Source organism: Trichechus manatus, unplaced genomic scaffold, assembly GCF_000243295.1.
Source record: "Trichechus manatus latirostris isolate Lorelei unplaced genomic scaffold, TriManLat1.0 scaffold00180, whole genome shotgun sequence".
NCBI lineage: Eukaryota > Metazoa > Chordata > Mammalia > Sirenia > Trichechidae > Trichechus > Trichechus manatus.
In genome coordinates, this window is record NW_004444116.1 from 1,225,065 (window position 1) to 1,243,054 (window position 17,990).

The 17,990-nt window shown below is 39.8% G+C and overlaps 1 protein-coding gene across 4 annotated transcripts in view; it reads left to right on the forward strand.

The window, feature by feature from the left end:
- Window positions 1-9,454: 9,454 nt before the first annotated feature.
- The window catches only part of LOC101358350 (zinc finger protein with KRAB and SCAN domains 8), a 32,366-nt gene continuing 23,830 nt past the window's right edge, over window positions 9,455-17,990 (forward strand). For 3 of the 4 annotated variants that reach the window (XM_023741406.1, XM_023741404.1, XM_023741405.1), the window contains exon 1: window positions 9,455-9,602. The gene's annotated coding sequence lies outside the window, so the exon portion shown is untranslated. The remainder of the gene's footprint in view (window positions 9,603-17,990) is intronic. The other variant, XM_004387055.2, reaches the window with a different exon arrangement.

Genomic DNA, 17,990 nt, shown 5'->3' on the forward strand with positions numbered 1-17,990 from the left:
GGGGGTGGGGGGAAATCCTAGGACACACTGTTGGGCAGTGGCTCGGACCAGGCTGACGGCGGTTGGGCGATTCTTGCAAAGCCGACCAGCCACAGACCTGTGGAAACCTCTAGGCGGGCAAGGACGTTCGGAATTTAGGTCAGACTGGATAGATTTGGGGATAGAGGAAATGTCAGCTTTTTTATTTTATATGGTAACTCTGGTGGTGTAGTAGTTAAGAGCTACGTCTGCTAACCAGAAAAAGGTCGTCAGTTCGAATCCACCAGACGCTCCTTACTCTCTGGGGCAGTTCTACCCTGTGCCATAGGGTCGCTATGAGTCGGAATCGACTCGACGGCAATGGGTTTGGTTTTAGAGTTTTACTTTATTATATACTTATAGATTTTAATTTTTATCAGGTGTTTTACTATGTTAATTCTTTAAAATATTAAAAATAAAAGGCAAACAAGTTTAAATTTGTTTTAGTAGGCGATAAGGAGCCACTAAGGGTCAGTGATTGGGGTAACTGAATGATATTTAAAGAAGATGGAGCTAGGAACCATGTCCAGGTTGGACTAGAGAAATAGGAAGACTAAATGTTATTTCTATCATTTAGGTGTGAGGTAATTAGAATCAGGTGGTTATATTGAAGAAGAGCAACGTTTCAAAGTAGAAATTTGCTCACCCTGATTATTTCTCCTTTATCTCCCTATTTCCTCAAGGTAAATCAAGGAGGCCTTTCAAGCCTGCATAACTTGGAAATTGGTGATATTATTAATAAAACCCAAGGATGATTGCATGGAGAGCTGAATTTAAGAAGGTGAAAGAAAAGTACAGGTACAGATGCCTTTACTGCAGAGTTCTACCAAACATTCAAAGAATAAATAATTCCCATCTTATATAAACTTTTCCAGATAACAAAGATGAGGTTACACTCCACACATTTTATGAGGCTAGCATAGCTTTGATTCCAAACCCAACATGGACAGTATGAGAAAGGAAAGTTACAGGCCATCTTACTCATAACGTAGTTTAAAAAAAGTCCTAGACCAAGTATTAAGTCCAGCAATGTATCATGACCAAATTGGGTTTATTCCAGGACTGCAAGTTTGGCTTAATGTTAGGAAATCAATGTAATTCACCACATTTAACAGGTTAAAGAAGGAAAATAGTATCATTTCAAGAGATTCAGAAACAATGTTTGATAAACTTCAACTTCCATTCATGATGAAAAAAAAATTCCGTAATCAAAGGAGAGTTCCTTAATTTGACAAGCAGTATCTACAAAATCTACGGCTGAAATAATAATGTTTAGTTAAATGTTACTTTTGTATGTTCTCTTTTTCTGTTTGTCACTTATGATTATTTGATCATATTCCTCCTCACTTCAGAGTTCTTCTCGGAGCCATCTTATCCAAAAAGGCTACTTTAATGAGGTTAAAATAGAAACCTGTTCATTTTCTCTGCGAATGTAGGCCCTCTTCTCATTGTCCTTGAATAGGTGTGTATTTTCAATGCTGAAATCATAAGTAGAATATCCTTGTTATATCCACTTAGACAAAATGGCCTGGGATTACACAGCTCTCATCAGAATTCCAGTCCCCTGAGTAAGCCAAGATACCATTGCCGTGTGTGGGAAGGGTCTTCCTCAGAGTAATTGCTTTCTTGTTAAACAGTCCAGTTGGGTTTATAGAATCTTCAAATTTCCTCTCACCCATTCCTGCCCCTTAACTACTCGCTACTCACTCCACAATTAATCCCAATAGGTGGCCCCCCATCCATCTCCTGCTATCACCGTTCCTGTATCCCACTCTTTTCTTCTTTGCTTTATCTTCCTGATATTCTTTCCTTATGGTTTCAGTCACCTGTGGTATCCAGTCTTCCCTGTAGTTTCCATTTGAAGCTGTTATCAATGGAATAGGTTCTTCCCTTTTTCCAGCTTCTTTCTCCTTTTACCGATTCCTACTTTAGGTTTTTACCAGACTTTACATCAAGGTATGCACCTATGCACCCTCCCTTCTCTCGCTACTCACTACCGTCTCCCACCCTGGATTTGATTTAAAGCTGTTTTCACCTGGCCCACTTGGCCCCCAGATCAAAGATAGGTCTCATAGTGACTGTTTGGAGTCACCACTGTGTGATAATATTGGGGACATGGCAATGCCAGTCACAAATCAAGTGGATGGCTTGACTTGGCCTCTAAACTGTGAGGCTGTGTGTCTGGTCTTCCTAGGCTGATTGGCCCATTGAGGCTGCAGCTTCAGCACTGCTCACTGCTTTGCATTTTTATTGTTTCTAATCAATAGAGATTCATAGAATGTTTCAGCCTATGCGTGTCTTTTTCCCTCTCACATTTACAATTCATCATTTTTGTATGTTTGGATCATCAAGGATTAAATACTCATGTATTTGTTTTTGACCTAGAAGCAGTTCTCCCAGCTGGTCTTCGACCCTGTTCCATTCCTTCCCCAATTCAACTATTTAAAGTTTTCTTCTCTTCCTGAATTGTCTGTTTCTTCTGGGAGTCAGATGACTTTGTTAATCATGTCCCTTTTCTTTCATGCTCTGCTCTTTATTTTCATTAAATGTCTTCTGATGATTGGCTATTTGTTCATATTTAGAAATGGAGTCTTGTGCTGGTTAATTTAGGTAGTATGGGTTTCCACTGCAGTTGCAGGGGCTGCTTCCCCCTATAATAGGAAGCCCCAATGCAGATTATATGTAAAAGGACTGTATTTGTTAACAGGCAGGCTTTCCTTTAGAGTGGGTGAATGGGGATCAAGCAAACAGTCTTAGGACATCTAGAAACCTGGGGACAGCTTTCTCTGGGGTGGAGGGCTTCAATGTACTTCACTCCTAAGCACGGCTATCTTTATTTTTCTCCTTCTACATTCTGTTGTAAAGTTCCAGGGTCATCTTAAATTCTTCTATGCTTCTTTCTTAGGCATCAGCTTTCTTAGTAAGAGCCCTCTCACTTGTTTTAGAAAGTAAGTGTCAAGCTGTAGCTAGAGGACAAAAGCCCCAGCTACCAGTTAGAAAAGGAAGAGATCCATCTGCTCCAAATGCAGTTCTTAAATGAATGGCCCATTCCTGCCTCTTGTAGCTGTTTGTCCTGAGCTGAGAGCTTCTGCAAGGCTGCTTAGGAGATGCACATACACCTGGCCCTAGTGTCTTGCATGGTACATCCCTCTACTTCTTCAACAATCTGATCCAAATTACTTTTTTCCAGAAATTTCTGATTCAGTAGTATGTCTTTATTTTTTTACTTTTTTGATCATGTCAGTAGATTCTTGGCAAGGACAGGAAGTAGATTTATTTGTCACTCTTCCAACTTGAAACAAGATATGTTCTTTCCTCTGTATTACCCTGTCTCCCGTTTTCTCATTTTTATACCTCTGCTTTCAGATTCTTAAGAGAAAATTTTCTAGTTAAAGTGAAACTTGAACTGAACCTTGTAGACAGGATTTAGGTAAATGGAGAGTAGTAGGGAGTACACTGCTAGGGGAGAGGACAATGTGAGTAAAAGTATGCAATTGACTGAAGAAGCAGATATGAGAATCCAGCTGTCATGTGTTCAGCCAGACATTAAGGAGATTTGCACAAATGTAAAATAATTCCTCTCCTCTCGCTAATTTTTTTTGTTTTCAAATAGATAGTTAATTTTCATAAAATATTATTTAACATATAATAGGGTTGTTGTTATCTTAAAGAATAAATATATTTTCTTAAATTTCCAAGTTTTAATTACTAATACAACAAATATTGATAGATATAAACAAAAGCTCTTTGAGGTTCTCAGTAATTTTTAAGAGTATAAAGGAGGTCATGAGACCAAAATATTGAGAACTACTGTGCTACTGCATATACTATATGTGAAGTGGTTCCCTGAGGCGAAAACACAGAGCAACTGAGGAGAATTAGAACATATATGAGTCCCTAGATGTAGAAAACGTGAGGAGTCTTATTAGAAATATGTCCCCTGATGATACAAACAGGGAAAGTAAGAACAACCAGAATCTAGCTTTTCTGTGCTCTCGTGGGGCTGTTATTGTTGTTGTACCTAACAACTCTAGGAAGTTTAAAATGTGTCCTCTAATCCCTAGTGTGGCTAGTTCTAGTAGCGGTTTAAGAAGGTTAAAACCCTGTTATGGTTTGAATTATATCCCCCAAAAAATGTGTGTATCCATTTGGCCAGGCCATGATTCCTGGTATTGTGTGACCTTCCTGTATGTTGTAAACCTGCCTCTATGATGTTAATGAGGGAGGATGGGTGGCAGTTGTGTTAGTAAGGCAGGACCTGATCTACAAGACTGGATTGTGTCCTGAGGCAATCTCTTGAGATATAAAAGACGGAAGTGAACAGTGAGACAGGGGGACCTCACACCATCAAGAAAGCAGTGCCGGGAGCAGAGCGCGTCCTTTGGACCAGGGTCCCTGCGCAGAGAAGCTCCTAGTCCAGGGGAACACTGAAGAGACAAAGGCCGACAGAGAAAAAGCCTTCCCCTGGAGCTGATGCCCTGAATTTGGACTTTTAGCCTACTTTGACTATGAGGAAATAAATTTCTCTTCATTAAAACCATCCACTTGTGGTATGTCTGTTACAGCAGCACTAGATGACTAAGACAAACCCATAACCCATTGCCATTGAGTCAATTCTGACCCTGTAGGACAGGGTAGAACTACCCCATAGGGTTTCCAAGGAGCAGCTAGTGGATTCGAACTGCCGACCTTTTGGTTAGCAGCTGTAGCTCTTAACCACTGTGCCACCAAGACTCCTTAAGAAGGTTAAGTATCCGTTTTCCATAATAGGAAGTCAATCAATATAAAATATATGTGAAAATCAAGAAATGGCAGCATTGGCATGTTATTTAGGAATATGGAGTTAAACACCAAAGTGAAGGGAAAGAATTAAAGTGGTTATATCTGAGGAGTAGGTATTGAAGGAAAAGGGAGGAGTGAAGCCTTGTGGTTTTCACTATGAACCTTAGAGTACCATTTTACTTTTTAAAAATTTATTAAAATACACAAGTCTTAGATGTACAGCTAAGTGAATTTTTATGTATGTATACAACTATGTAACCACACACCAGTCAAGGGTAAACACCATAGATTAGTTTAACTTGTTCTTAAACATATGTTCATATAAGGCTTTCCAGTTAACATAATGTTTTTGTGCTTCACCCATGTTGTTCATATATCAGTGGCTCCTTTTTATTTCTGACTGGTATTCCACTGCATGGAATATATAATGAACATTTGGATTTTTTCCAGTTTTTGCCTATCATGAATAAAGCTGCTGTGAACATTCTTTGTGTGGACTTATGTTTCCATATGTTAGGTACATACCTAGGAATGAGATTGCTGGTTTTACCATTTTAGTGCCCACTAGCAGTGTTATAGAAAACCTGGTGATATAGTGGTTAAGAGCTACGGCTGCTAACCAAAAGGTTGGCAGTTTGAATCCACCAGGCGTTCCTTGGAGACTATGGGGCAGTTCTACCCTGTCCTATAGAGGTTGCTATGAGTCTCTACGGCAATGGGGTTTTTGTTTTTGGTTTTTTTTTTTGTAGCAGTGGTATATGCCGCCTGGGTGGTGAAATGGTTAAGCACTTGGCTATTAACCAAAAGGTTGCAATTCAAGGCCACCCAGAGGTGCCTCAGAAGAAAGGCCTGCCAATCTACTCCAAAAGGTCACAGCCATTGAAAACCCTATGCAGCACAGCTCTACTCTGACACACATGGGGTCACCATGAGTCAGAATCCACTCAATTGCAGTTGGTTTAGCAGTGTTACAAGAGTTCCAGTTGCTTCACATCCTCACCAACACTAGGTATTGTCAATCTTCTTAGTTTTAGTTAGTTCAGTGGATGTGTAGTAGTAACTCATTGTGGTTTTCATTTGTATTTTCTGCTTGAATAATGATGTTGCATACCTTACCATGTGTTTATTGGCTGTTCATACATCTTTTCTAAAATGTATGTGCAAATATTTTGCCTATTTATTTTGGATTATTTATCCTTTTATGATTGAGTTCTGAGAGTTCTTTATGTGTCCTGGATACCAGTTCTTTGTCAGCTATAAACCCAATAAAACCAAAAACCCATGGTTGTTGATCGATTCTGACTCATAGTGACCCTATAGGACAGAGTAAAACTGCCCCATAGGGTTTCCAAGGTGGTAAATCTTTACAGAAGCAGATTGCCACATCTCCCACAGAGCAGCTGGTGGATTCAAACTGCTGACTTTTTGGTTAGCAGCTAAGCGCTTTTAGCCACTGCACCACCAGGGCTTTCTTTGTCAGATATATGCATTGTTAATAGTTTCTTGTCTCTGGCTTCTCTGTTCACTTTCTTAATGTTGCTTTTTGTTGAGCAGAAGATTTAAATGTTAACAAAAACAAATTTATCAGTTTTATCTGTTATCATTAGTGCGGTTTGAGTCCAGTTTGAGGAATCTTTGCCTAGATCATGATACTATTTTACTTCTAAACTACCTATGTGTACAACTTTGGGTTAACAAAATGCTTTTTGAAATGTAAAAAAAAAAAAACCAAAAAAACAGCAGAGTTGTAGTTTGTCTCCAGTTACCACCCAGCCAGTAGGGAAGCACTCTTTAATAAAGAACAAAAATAAGTGTTTTGAAAGAGTCTAGAAGCACTATAACTTCTTGGTGTTTGTTGATATCTACTTGTTTTGTTATAATGATTACTGACAAAACACTTAAAAACAAATCAAAACTACTAAGATTTAGTCCTGCTGGATGCACAAACTATTTTGGGGTTAGGGGTGGAGAAAAACGATAGCAACATTGGTTGTGGCTACCAGCAGGAGCAGATAAAGATGGAGAGTTTACCCTGGACACCCTTTTAACTCAGTGCTGAAGTCACTCCTGAGGTTCACCCTTCAGCCAAAGATTACACAGGCCCATAAAACAAATAATAATACATGTAGCTCAACCATGTATACGAGACTAAGTGGGCACACCAGCCCAGACACAAGAACGAGAAGGTAGGAGGGGACAGGAAAACTGGACAAAATGGGGAACCCTAGGTCGAGAAGGGGAGAGTGTTGACATGTTGCAGAGCTGGCAACTAATGTCACAAAACAATATGTGTATTAATTGTTTAATAAGAAACTAATTTGCTCTGTAAACCTTCATCTAAAGCACAATTTAAAAAAACAGCATGGTATTAAAAAAGATGGAGAGTTTAAGGAGGGGCATCTGAGAACTCAGAATAAATGGGTAGTTAGGAAAGATCCTGAAGGAATAAAAATGTAGGACCAAAACAACAACAAAAATAAAAGATATTTCTCACAACCTCCACACCTGAAATCCTATCTAGTCTAAAAAGTTAAAAGCTTGCATACAAAGGGTATGTAAAGAATGAACATAGTTTTGTTTTATAAACTTTGTAGTATTAAAATTAGGGTCACCTTATGTCATGGTTAAGCATTTAAAGAGCTAAGCTGCAATGCATGTTTTGTAAGAGATTGTAATTCATTAAAATGGGAAGGCGTGGGAAATAATGGTTCTAAAAGAATAAGTTACAATTATTTTTTGAATACTTAACAATACAAGGTGTACTATTACTAGGTGCCATGTTGTTGTTGTTAGGTGCCTTTGAGTAGGTTCCGATTCACAGCGACCCTATATACAACAGAACAAAACACTGCCCAGTCCTGCGCCATCCTCACAATCTTTGCTATGCTTGGGCCCATGATGGCAGCCACTGTATCAATCCATCTCGTTAAGGGTCTTCCTCTCTTTCACTGACCCTCTACTTTACCAAGCATGATGTCCTTCTCCAGGGACTGGTCCCTACTGACAACATGTCAAAAGTACATGAGACGAAGTCTTGCCATCCTAAGGAGCATTCTGGCTATACTTCTTCCAAGATAGATTTGTTTGTTCTTTTAGCAGTCCATGGTATATTCAATACTCTTCACTGACACCATAATTCAAAGGTGTCAATTCTTCAGTCTTCCTTATTCATTGCCCAGCTTTCCCATGCTTATAAGGCAAATGAAAACACCATGGCTTGGGTCAGGCACACCTTAGTCCTCAAAGTGACATCTTTGCTTTTCAACACACCATGTCGTTTGATTCCTTGATTGTAGATCCAAGTAAAATGAAATCCTTGACAACTTCAGTATTTTCTCCATTTATCATGATTTTGCTTATTGGTCCAGTTGTGAGGATTTTTGTTTTATGTTGAGGTGTAATCCATACTGAAGGCTATAGTTTTTGATCTTCATTAGTAAGCGAGCGCTTTAAGACCTCTTCAGTTTCAGCAGGCAAGATTGTGTCATCTGCATATTTCAGGTTATTAATGAGTCTTCCTCCAATCCTGATGCTGTGCTCTTCTTCATATAGTCCAGCTTCTCAGATTATTTGCTCAGCATACAGATTAAAGGATGCAACCCTGACGTACACCTTTCCTGATTTTAAACCATGCAGTATCCCCTTGTTCTGTTCAAATAACTAACTCTTGGTCTATGTAGTTTCCGCATAAGCACTATTAAGTGTTCTGGAATACCTATTCTTCCCATTCCTGTTTTCCATAATTCGTTAGGATCCATACAGTTAAATAAATGCCTTTGGATAGTCAATAAAACACAGGTAAACATCTTTCTGATATTCTCTTCTTTCAGCCAGGATCCATCTGACATCAGCAAAGATATCCCTCGTTCCACGTCCTGTTTTGAATCCAGCTTGAATTTCTGGTAGTTCCCTGTGAATGTACTGCTGCAAACATTTTTGAACAATCTTCAGCAAAATTTTACTTGTGTGTGATATTAATGCTATTGTTTGATAATTTCCGCATTCTATTGGCTCACTTTTCTTTGGATTAAAAAAAAAAAACAATTATGAACTATGAGAAGGAATTCCTCAAGAAATCTTCAGTCTTTGTGGGAGGACTAGATACATTTATGTAGAGAGAATAGTGAAGACTAGGGTTATCTAACAGGGCCAAACGCAAATCTAATTAGTATGATAAAAAACCCGTTGCAGTTGAGTTGGACTCAGCGACTGTGTAGAACAGAGCAGAACTGCCCCATAGGGTTTCCAAGGCGCGGCTGGTGGATTCGAACTGTCGATCTTTTCGTTAGCGGACGTAGATCCATAAAGCGCACTCTTCCACCGCTACCCAACTTTCTCTTGTACTCAGGCCCAGCTTCCGAACAACAGCGGCGCTGCCCCCAGGGACCGTTAAACTCGTCAGCGAACGGGCGTAGCGGACCAGGGGCGCGGGACAGAGGAGATACCAAGGTCAGTTATCCCTCTGGAGGTTGACAGTCACAGGAGGCCGCGCAACTATGCAACGCAGAGGAACGGGAGGAAACAACCGAAGCGTAGCGCCGGATAGGTGCGCGTTGCCCCCGTCCCCTCAGTCGGCCGACCATAGAGCTTTCAGACCTCCAGGATTCCTAGAGAGCTTACGGAAGTGCCTTTGGGGCAGGATGCGTGTCAGCCGGTGTTGTGCCTCCGCAGGTTTGGAAGTTAGCGACTGGAGGGGTGTGATCAGAGTACGGTTTTTTCCCCCTTCTTCCTCGCCCTTTCTCCAGATCTGTCCACCCTTTGCAGCCTCTCTTCCCCATCCTTGACCACCTCAGGAGCTCACAGTGAGTAGGGGTCGGGCTCCAGGCCGGTAGAAGGGGCGCTTTGTGACCTGACCAGGCCGCAGCTGAGGACAGGCCTGAGCGGTCCGGCAAGGGGGGGGTCTGTGGCGAGGTTGGCGCCCCGGGATGATTGGGATGCTCTGGAGCCGCCTTGTGTGCCGGCGCAGGCCGGACTCCGTCCCCAAATTTTCTGAGAGGGAACCCGTTCTGGGGGTTCGCTTTCTTCATCGCTGATCATTTTGCAGTATTATTTTGCAGTCGATCTTATTTGTCTTAAAATGGGAAAGGACTCCCACGTTAGCTTTTATCCAAATATTTCCACGTTCTGAATTGTTTACACTTAGAAATTTTGCATTTCAATCACAGTAAGATTCTCATTTATATATGTGTATGTATATACACACACATATATATATGTATACATATGCTTTTGGAAGCCCAGTTACCCATGGGAGTCTTTCAAATTTGCTTTTAAGTTATTCTGTTGTTTTTGGCATTTTCAGAAAATGGGGGTGTGTTGACTAGACAATTATACAAAATAAACATTTTTAACAGTTTCAGGGTAATGAGAACTTCAGCCTTATTCGGAATACTTTACTCATTTAATTTATTAAAGCTAACTGAAGCAGATGCTTGGGAAATCTTTGGGAGGGGCCATTTCCAAATGTCAAGCCAGTCATGAGTGATTTAAAACAACCCATATTTCAGTTGTTTAAGTTAGTTAAATATATTTATGCAGCAATTATTGTTTTAGCAAATGCACACATATTTTGAGTTCCTGTTGTGGTTAAATGTAAGCTAAGGCAGTTTGAGATACCTACAAAGCGCAATGATTGCTTCACCTACCTTTTACTGGTCTTTAAAGCCTAGAAAGTATCTTTCTTGTTTTGTTTTCTTTTCAGCTTTCAAACATTTCTCAAATTAGACTTAATTAGACTGGCGGAAGAAAACATTCCTTGTACACCTATTGAAAAAAATACTGTTAAGAGCTGAGTTGTGCCTTCAGTAGGTCACAGGATTATAGCATTTGAGATCAGAAAACACCTTACGGATTGTCTATTTTAAACTCATCGATAAATTTGACTAGGTGTTCTTTGAAAATATATAAGTGGCAGTCTTTATCCAAAAAGTTTTGCCACCTTAATGTAGACATGTACACACACAAAACTATTTGAGAGAAGAGTACATGGTGGAATAATTTTGTAGCACATAACTTTGTACTTGGTTGTAGAGTAATTCTCAAAAACTATCTACTTGGAGAGGGAAAAGACTAAAAATTGGAAATTAACCACTAAAAGGAGTAATTAAGATGGAGAATGGCCTGATGGCTGATTTGTATGATAAAATATAAACAAACCTAATTAGGTGACCTCCATTAGTTGTACTGTTGTGTCTTTATTTAATATTTAATCAACAATATCAAGTCCTTGAATAGTACACACTTAACATTTAAATATTTTATAGTTAGTACTGAGGAGGATTGATTATAAAATGTCCAGTTGTTCAGAAGTTACAAATGAGCTTGGCTTTAAGGAAACTAATAAGAAATCATGGTAAGACTATGAGAGTACAGCATCACATTCTAAACAATTAGAGCTTATAACTCATATCCCACAGTAATGACCTTTAAGTTTTTAACATTAAAAAGAGTAAGTAGCTATTTTAAGAAAAATTAAGAATTTAATTGTTAAATTTAATTAATTTAGAAAATTGGATGTTAGTTCTGTCTATTCAAAACAAAAGTGATTACACCTCACCTCAGACCCTCCATGAATTCTAATCCTCTTGCCCAAATTCACTGTTTCCCCAGATCTCACTATTCCAGCTAAACAAAATAATTTTTTTCTATAAGGATCGCACAAAGCTGGTTCCTGTGAGGTGGAGGTTAAAGATGCCCTACATGGCCAAATTTTCCAAGCTGCTGTACCACTCTATCACCTCTAACATCAACTACTCCTTCTCGCCTCAGCATTTTCCCTCCCATTTTTGGGTTCCCTAATTTCACTGCAGTGTCTCACAGAACCATATAAAGGAAATGGCTCATGGATTGTGGAGGCTGGCAAGTCCCAAATTCATGGGTTGGGCATAGGCTTCTCTTGGCCCTCAGTCTCTGCCCTAAGGCACTCAGCTTTCTCGCTCCTTAAGCCAGGAAGCCTACTGCACCATCTCCTGCAGGTCTCTCCTGGCTTAGTTGTGGTGGGCTCTTCTCATTCCTGAGTCTGGGGTGGCTTGTTTCAACCCTAGTGGAATTGGAAAACTGACCAATCCCCTTGGTGGGCTACAATTACCCTATCACACGGTCCCGCCCAGTCACCTGGGTGGGAGTTACAAGACCATGGCTAGAAAGGCCACACGAAAAGCAATCCATTACACCGCACCAGCAAATCTCCCACTTCTCTGTAAAGTCATCATCCATGAATAACTCCCCTGATGTTAATCACCCCACTTAATCTTATCTCTTGTTTTTTGATTCTTCCAGTCTGTTGTTTAATCTCCACACTGTTGTTCCCGTCTAATTTTAAAGATAGTTTTCAAAATCTCTTCTTTTTCTGTACGTAGTTCCTAAAGTGGGCGTTCTTAATCTACCTGGAATTCTTGGATGGGTTTCAGGTCTGTGAACTCTGTTGTAATTGAATATAAAATTATGTACTTATGGGCATTTTTTCTGGGGAGGAAGTCTCTGTTTTCATTAGACTGAAGAGTTAATGAGCTCTCCCCCACAAAACAGACCAAACCCTGAAAGGTAAAGAAGCTCTACTCTCTGAAGGCTCATGTCAGGAACTACCTATAATCTCTGTTCTGTCTCTTTTATCTGCCATTGGTTATGCTCTTCTTAAGCCCCTACAGTGCTGCCTTTGGCTGTGTTTTTATCCAATCCATTCACCACAATACTGCCATTGTGATTTTTCTGTGTAACATGTATTATGTAGTATGACTTCCCTACCTAAAAAGGAATACAAAGAGAAAGACCAATGCCACAAACAAACATTTGCAAGAAGGCCATGGCCATAGGCAGACATTTGCTACCCTTTACAAAATGTAATACGGAGGCAGTGGTGGTTCAGTGGTAGAATTTTCCCGGCTAGTGCATCTCATGTGCAGACACTGTCAGTTGAAGCTTGTGTGTTAGTATGTCACTAAACAGATTTCAGCAGAACTTCCATCCTAAGAACGACTAGGAAAAAAATATTTTGATTCCAAAAATCAGCCCATGAAAACCCCATGGATCGCAATGATCTGATCTGCAGCTAATAATGGGTATGGGGCAGGACTGGGCAGCATTTCATTCCGTTGTGCATGGGATTGCCATGAATCAGGTCAACTCAATGGCAACTAAGAACAACACAATGTGGTAAATCCTATATTTGGACTGTGTACAGAAGACTTTGGCAGGAAAGAGCACCTTAATTTGCTAGGGGCTGACAGAGAAGATCTCATGAAAGAGATGAGACTTTCAAGTTGGAGTTGAATGGTTTCAGCTAGACCAGGATTTATCAACATCGGCATTAACACTTTGAGCCAGATAATTCATTGTTGTTGGGGGTTGTGTTGTGCATTATAGGGTGTTTTGCAGCATCCCTGGCCTCTACCCACTAGAACTAGTAGCACCACCAACCCTCCCTCCCCATTGTGACAACCAGAAATATCTCCAGATATTGTCAAATCTCCCTGGGGGGCAAAATCACCCTCATTTGAGAGCTGTTGAGCTAGAGTAAAGAACTCTGCAGTAGAATGGAGGTATGAAAAAGCCACAATCAGAAAAGGCTATAGAAGGGTGACTTTATGTATTTGTTAGAAAAGTCTCTCTGACAGCATTGTGGAACAAGAATGGGAAAAAAGCATAACCAAAGGCTGGAAGATCAGTTACCACTGCAACAGCAGGCAAGAGATGATATGTACTACTAAGGATAATACCATAGAAATATAGCTCACAAAGAAACAGGAACATAAAATTGAACTCTTAACCTTTTACAACAAATACACTGCCTGTGTTAAGTATTACAAATATAGCCTAACATTCTTTGTTTCTCTCCTGAAGATATATGAACCTCCACTCATGAGGAATATACAGTTGAGGAAGTCACAATTCGTATACAACTAATACACATTTATGGGCTAAGTAACATTAAAATAATACGTGATTATGTGACAAAGATATAGAAAAAGAAGAAATCACTTCCAGTTGGAGTCATCAGGAAGGGCTTTTATTCTGTCCTTTAAGAACAGGTAGTATGGGCACTGATGAAAGAAATCAGAGACTTAAATGAAGAGACGTACCATGTTCATGGAATGGAAAACAGAATATTGTTAAGATGTGAGTTATCCCCAAACCAGAGATTCTACACAAATCCAATTCTCTAATTTTTTGTAGGAACAAACAAGCCAATTCTAAAATTTATATAGAAAGTCCACAGAACTGGAATAGCCAAAATAGTTTTGAAGGTGAAGTTTTGATTTCAAGACTTTAAAAGCCACAACAATCAGGACAGTGCCATATTGGTGAAAGGACAGATGTATAGGTCAATGGAACAGAATAGAAAGTCCGGAAATAGATCCACATATAACATATATATGGTCAACAGATTTTGGACAAAGTTACAGAGGAAATTGAATGGAGAAAATAGTCTTCTTAGCAAATTGGTGCAACAATTTAATCTCCAAATGCAAAAAAAAAAAAAAGAATATTCATACCTCAAGCTCTGTAAAAATTAACTCAAAATGGATCATAGACCTAAAAGTAAAACTTAAAACTGTAGAACTTTTAGGCGAAAAATCTTTGTGACTTTGGGTTAGGCAAAGATTTCTTAGATATGGCACCAAAAGGATAATCCCTAAAAGAAAAAATTGATAAATTGGACTTAAAAAAAAAAAATTAAGAACATCTGCTTTTGAAAGACAGTGTTAAGAGAATGAAAAGACAAGGTATAAACCAGTAACCAAACCAAACCCATTGCTGTTGAGTCAATTCCGACTCATAGTGACCCTGTAGGACAGAGTAGAACTGCCCCATAGGGTTTCCAAGGCTGTAAATCTTTATAGAAGCTGACTGCTGCATCTTTTTCCTGTGAAATGGCTGGTGGGTTCAAACTGCCCACCTTTTGGTTCTCAGCCAGGTGCTTTCACCACTGTGCCACCGGGCTCCTAGGAAAGCTATAGACTGGGAAAAAATACTTGCAAATCACGTTATCTGATAAAGGGCTTGTATCCAGAATATATAAGGAACTCTCAAAATGCAATAAAACCGAATTTAAAAATAGGCAAATGTTTTAAAGAGATACCTCACTGAAGAAGATATACAAATGGCAAATAAGTACTTGGAAAGATGCTCAACATAATTAGTCAGTAGGGAAATGCAAATTAAAGCCACAGTGAGATATTACTACACGCCCATTAGAATGTCTAAAATTTAAAACAAAACAAAAACAAACTTGACAGTACCAAGTATTGGTCAGGATATGGAGCAACTACATTTTTCTTACATTGCCATGGGAATGCAAAGTGGTATAGCCGCTTCAAAAAACCATTTGTCAATTTTTTTATGAAGTTACACTTACCGTAAAAGCAACACTTGTACTTCTTGATAGTTACCTAAGTGAAATGAGAACTTAAGTTCACACAAAAACTCATGTGCAGATGTTTATTTGTATTCAGAAATTGAAGAGATGAGACTTTTGGGTTGTAGGTGTTGACAGGTCATTCAGGTTCTTTGGAGATGCAGGACCAGTGCTCCAAAGAGAATTCTAGAGCTGGAGCTAAGGTCCACAGTACAAGAAGTCAGCCATGAGATAGGAGGGAAGATGGGGAGCACAGGTAGTGTAATGAATATAAGGTACCTAGTTACCATCCAGTCAATTCCAACTCAGGGCAACCCCATGTGTTCTAGAGTAGAACTGTGCTTCATGGGGTTTTCATGGCTATGACCTTTTAGAAGCAGATTGCCGGGCCTGTCATTCGAGACACGTCTGGGCGGGTTTGAACCACCAACCTTTCAGTTAGTGCCAGCACCTAACCGTTTGCACCACCTAGTTCCTGCCTGAAGTGAAGTAGAGAAAAGGAAAGTATTCAGACAGCTCTTAACTGGCATACCTTGAGCTATATGGAAGGAAGGTAGTTATATGGAAGTTGGTCTCGTGTGTTGAGAGTGAGGGAAAGTTTAAGAACTGAACTGTCTGGAAACAGTATACCTTATTGCCATCGAGTCAATTCCGACTCATAGCGACTCTTATAGGACAGAGTAGAACTGCCCCCTTGGGGTTTCCAAGGAGTGGCTGGAGGATTTGAACTGCCAATGTTTTGGTTAGCAGCCGAGCTCTTAACCACTACACTACCAGGGCTCTAGAAACAGCATAGGAATTTCTAAAAAGGAGTCAATGAGCAGCACTGAGGACCAGCTGAAGTTAAACACAAAATTTGAATTAGACCCAGTGTACATGGTTTATTGACCTCTAACTTTGTTCAGCTGTATTCCACATCCCCAAGTAAAGAAAGCAGAAGGAAACATTATTCCTTTTTTTTTTTGGTTGTGCTTTAAGTGAAAGTTTACAGTTTGTTTCTCATACAAAAATTTATACACACGTTAAATTGTGACCCTAGTTGCTCTCCCTATAATGTGACAGCAAACTCCTCCTTTCCACCCTAGATTTCCAAAGTGTCCATTCAACCAGCTCCTGTCCCTTTTTGCCTTCTCATCTCGCCTCTGGACAGGAGCTGCCCATTTAGTCTCGTGTGTGTACTTGAACTAAAGCATATTCTTCACGAGTATCATTTTATGTCTTATAGTCGAGTTTGGCTTAGGGAATGGTTTCAGTTCTGGGCTAACAGAGTACAGGGGCAGTGTCTTCTGGGTTCCCTCCAGTCTCAGTCAGACCATTAAGTCTGTCTTTATACTGGAATTTGAGTTCTGCACCCCACTTTTCTCCTGCTTTGTCAGGGACTCACCATGTTGTGTTTCCTGTCAGGGTGGTCATTGGTGGTAGCCAGGCACTATCTAGTTCTTCTGGTCTCAGGCTGATAGAGTCTCTGGTTTATGTAGCCCTTTCTGTCTCTTGGGCTAATACTTTCCTTGTGTCTTTGGTGTTCTTCATTTTCCTTTGCTCCAGGTAGGCTGGGACCGATTGATGCATCTTAGATGGCTGCTCGCTGGCTTTTAAGACCCTGGACCCACTCACCAAAATGAGACGCAGAACATTTTCTTAATCAACTTTGTTATACCAGTTGACCTAGATGTTCCCTGAAACCACGGTCCCCAGACCCCCACCCCTGCTACTCTGTCCCTCGAAGTGTTTGGTTGTATTCAGGAAACTTCTTAGCTTTGGTTTAGTCCAGTTGTGCTCACTTTCCCTATATTGTGTGTTGTCCTTCCCTTCACCTAAGATAATTCTTATCTACTGTCTAGTTAGTGAATACCCCCTCCCTCCCTCCCCACCGTCGTAACCATCAAAGAATGTTTTCTTCTGTGTTTAAACCTTTTTTTCAGTTCTTATAATGGTGGTCTCATACAATATTTGTCCTTTTATGACTGACTAATTTCACTCAGCATAATGCCTTCCAGAATTCATCCACGTTATGAGATGTTTTGCGGATTCATTGTTGTTCTTTATTGTTGCGTAGTATTCCATTGTGTGAATATACCATAATTTGGTTATCCATTTGTCTGTTGATGGATACCTAGGTTGTTTCCATTTTTTTGCTATTGTGAACAGTGCTGCAGTGAACATGGGTCTGCGTATATCTATTAGTATGATGCCTCTTATTTCTCCAGGATATATTCCGAGGAGTGAGATTGCTAGATCGTATGGTACTTCTATTTTTAGCTTTTTAAGGAAGCACTAAATCGATTTCCAAAGTGGTTGTACCATTTTACATTCCCACCAACAGTGTATAAGTGTTCCAGTCTCTCTACAACTTCTCCAACATTTATTATTTTGTGTTTTTTGGATTAATGCTAGCCTTGTTGGGGTGCGGTGGTATCTCATTGTAGTTTTCATATACATTTCTCTAATGGCTAATGATCATGAGCATTTCCTCATGTGTCTGTTAGCCACCTGAATGTCTTCTTTGGCAAAGTGCCTATTCATATCCTTTGCCCAGTTTTTAATTGGATTATTCGTCTTTTTGTTGAGGTTTTGCAGTATCTTGTAGATTTTAGAGATTAGACACTGATTGGATTTGTCGTAGCCAAAAATTTTTTCCCCAGTCTGAAGTTTGTCTTTTTACTATTGTGGTGAAGTCTTTTGATGAGCCTAAGTGTTTGATTTTTAGGAGCTCCCAGTTATCTAGTTTCTCTTCTGGTGTTTGTGCATTGTTAGTAATGTTTTGTATTCTGTTGATGCCATGTATTAGGGCTCCTAGCATTGTCTCTATTTTTTCTTCCATGATCTTTATCATTTT